The following is a 5,769-nucleotide window of genomic DNA, read 5'->3' as shown; positions in this document are numbered from 1 at the left end:
CCCCAACCACACGCGCGCGCACATACACACACACACACATGCGCGCGCGCGCGCGCGTGCACATACACATATGCGTGCGCGTACATACACATAGACACACACACACACACAGACACACACACATATGCGCGCGCGTACACACACATACATACACTCTCTCTCCGTCTCTCTCTCACGAACACACGCACGCACACACACACACACACACACACACACACACACACACACACACACACACACACACACACACACACACACACACACACACACGCGCGCGCGTACACACACACACACACTCTCTCTCTCTCTCTCTCTCTCTCTCTCTCTCTCTCTCTCTCTTTCTTTCTCTCTCCCCACAACACACACAACACAGACATACACAAAGAAACACACACACACACACACACACACACACACACACACACACACACACACACACACACACACACTGCAGAATTAGCGACAACAACAACAGCAAGAAAATCGCATCAGACTTCCTACTGTACAAGTGATCTATAACCTACTTCTAGGGTTCTCCGTCAAGCCATAGATGGAAATATTTGTATACGTATATATAGACTTCAAAAAAAATTATGGACCACTTCATTAAAAGGTATGTCTGAAAAGAAAAGAAAAGAAAAGGAAAAGATCAAGAGATGGTAAAAAAAAAATTGAAAGCTGATTTTAGTCTTCCACAGGCCTCAAACGTTTGTTTACGGTTTTTGAACTCGTGTACGTTTATATGTATTGGACTGTCCTTTCATATCTGTGAAATTGCGTGTTTGGGGCATATATGTTATGTATGTGTGGGTGTATGTGTGAATGTGTGTCTTCATGTCTTACATTTATTTGCTTATTTATCATCATTGTTGTCTTATTCATTTATTTATTTATTTTTTATTATTATTATTATTTTATTATTATTTTCATTACTACTACCTTTTTATATCATAATTATTATTATTTATTTATTTATTTATTTATTTATGTAAGCTTATCTCTCTATATATTTTTTTCTCAAGGCCTGACTAAGCGCGTTGGGTTACGCTGCTGGTCAGGCACCTGTTTGGCAGATGTGGTGTAGCGTATATGGATTTGTCCGAACGCAGTGACGCCTCCTTGAGCTACTGAAACTGAAACTGAATCTGAACGCACTATGTATGAACAGGTGTTGTTGGTTTTTTTAATGCGTTTGAAAAAAATCGATGTCCTAACCACAAATTCAGTGGCTTATGAACGACAGCTCCTGGATTCTCAGAGTACATAATTATATTCTGTACAGTACCCATAATGGTAAGGAGTGATGGGCAATAGCATTGACTCCATAAACCTCGGTTTATCGTCTCATCCGAAATACTAGACGCTCTGTTCGATTTTCCAGTCAAACTTAGGGAGAAAGGGGCGAGAGCGGGATTTGAACTCAAGACCCTTCACGGACTCAGTATTGGCAGATGAGTGTCTTAACTCACTCAGTACGGCCAGTCCTCTCTTCTCCTCTACACAGACCCCTCGGATGTCCAGTGGGTGTCTGAATGACCCAACTTTTAGCTTCTGTCGTCAGAATTGTGGTATTCTTTGTCAACATTCACCTTTTCAGTATAAGAGCCTTCCGCTTGCAATATTTTGATGATGGTAATTGGGGTGAAACGCTGTTAACGTCGTCTCTTTCGCCGTTCGTATGGAGAGAGTTAACCATTCTTCGTTTCTACGTCCCCTTAGCAGAAATTTCCACGGTGCAAGTCCCGCCCCAGTGATCCTCAATTTTTTGTGACCCCTGTATAAGTTTTGAAACACCAATGGGGGAAAAAAACAAAGATGTTTTTCAGGAAAGTTTTAGATTTCTGACTGTGCTGTATGACTGACTGTTGGGTAGACATAATCGTGACCACAAAATATGAATATTGGCTCCAGCCGAAAGGAGACATCTGTACAGTAAGCAATTTGCTTTGTAAAAAAAAAAATATATATATATATATATACTCCCAGAAAGTTTTTGACACTTTGCTCTACATTTCTATCTAAAGATTACTACATAAAAAACCACACACCAAAAAACAGTGTTCTTGCTGGTGCTTTCACTTTTGTTCGCTATACCTACCTAGCTTTCTAGCTCTCTACCTTCCTATCCGCATATCTACTATCTGGCTGTCTATCTGCCTACCTACCTAGCTGTCTATCTACCTGCATACCTGCCCTTCTATCAGTCTACATATCTAGGCTGGTCTATGTACCTGTTATCCTACCTACCTATCTACTTGTCTGTTACTTCTCTGGCTGTCTTTCTACCTATCTACCTACCTACCTACCTACCTATCTACCTACCTACCTATCTACCTACCTACCTATCTACCTACCTACCTATCTACCTACTACTTTGTCTGACCAAATATCTAGTCGTCTGTCTGTCTACCTACCTGTCTGCATATGTACCCACATAACTAGTTGTCTGTCTTTCGACGTACCTACTTATCTAGCTGTCAATCAAAACAATTGAAAGTTGCCCTCTATCTGCCTGTTTAGCAGATTGTCTGCCTATCTTGCAGGTAGAGTTGAGTTTAACTCACTCAGTACGGCCAGTCCTCTCTTCTCCTCTACACAGACCCCTCGGATGTCCAGTGGGTGTCTGAATGACCCAACTTTTAACTTCTGTCGTCAGAATTGTGGTATTCTTTGTCAACATTCACCTCTTCAGTATAAGAGCCTTCCGCTTGCAATATTTTGATGATGGTAATTGGGGTGAAACGCTGTTAACGTCGTCTCTTTCGCCGTTCGTATGGAGAGAGTTAACCATTCTTCGTTTCTACGTCCCCTTAGCAGAAATTTCCACGGTGCAAGTCCCCCCCCCCCCCCCCCCCCCCCCCCCCAGTGATCCTCAATTTTTTGTGACCCCTGTATAAGTTTTGAAACACCAATGAGGGGAAAAAAACAAAGATGTTTTTCAGGAAAGTTTTAGATTTCTGACTTTGCTGTATGACTGACTGTTGGGTAGACATAATCGTGACCACAAAATATGAATATTGGCTCCAGCCGAAAGGAGACATCTGTACAGTAAGCAATTTGCTTTGTAAAAAAAAAAATATATATATATATATACTCCCAGAAAGTTTTTGACACTTTGCTCTACATTTCTATCTAAAGATTACTACATCAAAAAAAAAAAAAAAAAAAAAAAAAAAAAAAAAAAAAAAAAAAAACAGTGTTCTTGCTGGTGCTTTCACTTTTGTTCGCTATACCTACCTAGCTGTCTAGCTCTCTACCTTCCTATCCGCATATCTACTATCTGGCTGTTTATCTGCCTACCTACCTAGCTGTCTACCTACCTGCATACCTGCCCTTCTATCAGTCTACATATCTAGGCGTCTGTCTATGTACCTGTTATCCTACCTACCTATCTACTTGTCTGTTACTTCTCTGGCTGTCTTTCTACCTATCTACCTACCTACCTATCTACCTACCTACCTATCTACCTACCTACCTATCTACCTACCTACCTATCTACCTACCTACCTATCTACCTACTACTTTGTCTGACCAAATATCTAGTCGTCTGTCTGTCTACCTACCTGTCTGCATATGTACCCACATAACTAGTTGTCTGTCTTTCTACGTACCTACTTATCTAGCTGTCAATCTTCTTCTTCTTCTTCTTCTTCTGCGTTCGTGGGCTTCAACTCCCACGTTCACTCGTATATACACGAGTGGGCTTTTTACGTGTATGACCGTTTTTACCCCGCCATGTAGGCAGCCATACTCCGCTTTCGGGGGTGTGCATGCTGGGTATATTCTTGTTTCCATAACCCACCGAACGCTGACATGGATTACAGGATCTTTAACGTGCGTATTTGATCTTATGCTTGCGTATACACACGAAGGGGGTTCAGACACTGGCAGGTCTGCACAGATGTTGACCTGGGAGATCGTAAAAATCTCCACCCTTTACCCACCAGGCGCCATCACCGTGATTCGAACCCGGGACCCTGAGATCGAAAGTCCAACGCTTTAACCATTCGGCTATGGCGCCCGTCATAGCTGTCAATCAAAACAATTGAAAGTTGCCCTCTCTCTGCCTGTTTAGCAGATTGTCTGCCTATCTTGCAGGTAGAGTTGAGTTTAACGACCTATCGGCAATGAGCCCTTAACCCTTTCACTGCCAAACTCGCATTTATGCAGCAGCTAGGTAGAGGACCCATGTCACTGACGGGTGACCAGGTCATGGGTCTGTTGTGCATGAACCTACTGCTCTTTATTTTCGGTGGTAGGATAGGCCATATTTTCTGCACATCACATCAGGGAATCTCCAGCTATTCTCAGACACCCCCTTTTTCCGTGTTTATAGCACAAGGGAATTTTTGCACTCTAAACTGACTGGCGGTGAAAGGGTTAAAGTCAAGTTGTTCGTGGCTGTGGTCTTGCAGTCTATATGTCTACATATCTAGCTGCCTAGCCACCTGCCCATCAAGCTGTCTACTTACCTACCTTGTGGTATAGCTGTCTATCTACCTACATACCCATCTAGCTTTCTGTTAGTCTGCCTGCCTATCTGTCTATCTAACTACCTATCTGGCTGTCTATCAGTCTGTCTACCAACTTGTTTAGCTGTCTGCCTGTCTTTCTGCCTATTTAGCTGCCTGTCTCTACCTATCTTTATAACTACCTACTTATCTAGCTGTCCCTATGTATATCAGCTGGCTCGTTGGTCTAGGGGTATGATTCTCGCTTAGGGTGCGAGAGGTCCCGGGTTCAAATCCCGGCCGGACGAGCCCTACTTTGAAGCATCGGTGGTCTAGTGGTAGAATACTCGCCTGCCACGCGGGTGACCCGGGTTCGATTCCTGGTCGATGCACGTTGTTTTCTCAAGGCCTGACTAAGCGCGTTGGGTTACGCTGCTGGTCAGGCATCTGCTTGGCAGATGTGGTGTAGCGTATATGGTTTTGTCCGAACGCAGTGACGCCTCCTTGAGCTACTGAAACTGAAACTGAAACTATGTATATCAACCTACCTATCTAGCTAGGTAGCTTGCTAGCTGACTAGCTCTCTACCGGTTAACCTATTAAAATATCTACCTCTTCGTCTGACCACCAACCGCACAACAAACCCCAGAAAAGTAATGCTCCAATACAACCTCCGTCTATTCTCGAGCGCACACACGCACACACAAACACAGAGAAACACGCACACACAGACACACACACAGACACACAGACACGGACACACAGACACACACACACACACAGACACACACACACAGAGCGGCCGACATAATTGACACATTTTTACCGCAACCACTCCTCCAAATCAACTCCGGCAACCTTAGCACCAGCTGCGCTGTCGCGGACCCAATAAAGGGAAAGCAATCTTTTCAGTGCCGCTTGGACAGGCAGACGACACGGTCGGCGCGTGCACTTGATTTGCAAGGAGTCGTTTCACCGCTGAACGATGCTCTTCTGCTAGTCTGCAGTTCTCTGCAGATGCCGCAAGCTGCCGTTGTTGTTGAAGCTGCTTGTGGTGGTGGTTGTGGTGGTGGTGGTGATGGTTGTGGTGTCGTGGTGTTGTTCATGGTTCCAGAATTTGAACAGGAGTCTCCGGCTTCGTGGCTGTCAACTGTGAATTGTAAGGTAAGAAGGGAAGGTGGAGAGAGAGAGAGGGGAGGTGTGTGTGTGTGGGGGGGGGGGGGGGGGGGGGGGGGGGTTAAAAGAGGGGAAGAAGGAAGGTTTGGGGGGGTTAGCCTTGCAAGCAATCGGTTTCTTTTGTTCGGAGGTGTCAGCTGTA

General features: G+C 44.4%; 2 non-coding genes across 2 annotated transcripts; both read left to right on the top strand.

Moving 5' to 3' along the window:
* The first annotated feature begins 4,687 nt into the window (after positions 1-4,687).
* Positions 4,688-4,763, top strand: Trnap-agg (transfer RNA proline (anticodon AGG)). The gene has a single exon. It is a non-coding gene; the product is annotated as a tRNA-Pro (tRNA).
* Positions 4,764-4,772: 9 nt separating this feature from the next.
* Positions 4,773-4,843, top strand: Trnag-gcc (transfer RNA glycine (anticodon GCC)). The gene has a single exon. It is a non-coding gene; the product is annotated as a tRNA-Gly (tRNA).
* The last annotated feature ends 926 nt before the right edge of the window (positions 4,844-5,769 follow it).

Source organism: Babylonia areolata, chromosome 14, assembly GCF_041734735.1.
Source record: "Babylonia areolata isolate BAREFJ2019XMU chromosome 14, ASM4173473v1, whole genome shotgun sequence".
Lineage (NCBI taxonomy): Eukaryota > Metazoa > Mollusca > Gastropoda > Neogastropoda > Buccinidae > Babylonia > Babylonia areolata.
Note: the sequence above shows the minus strand (reverse complement) of the source record. Positions and strands in the feature narration are given on the sequence as shown.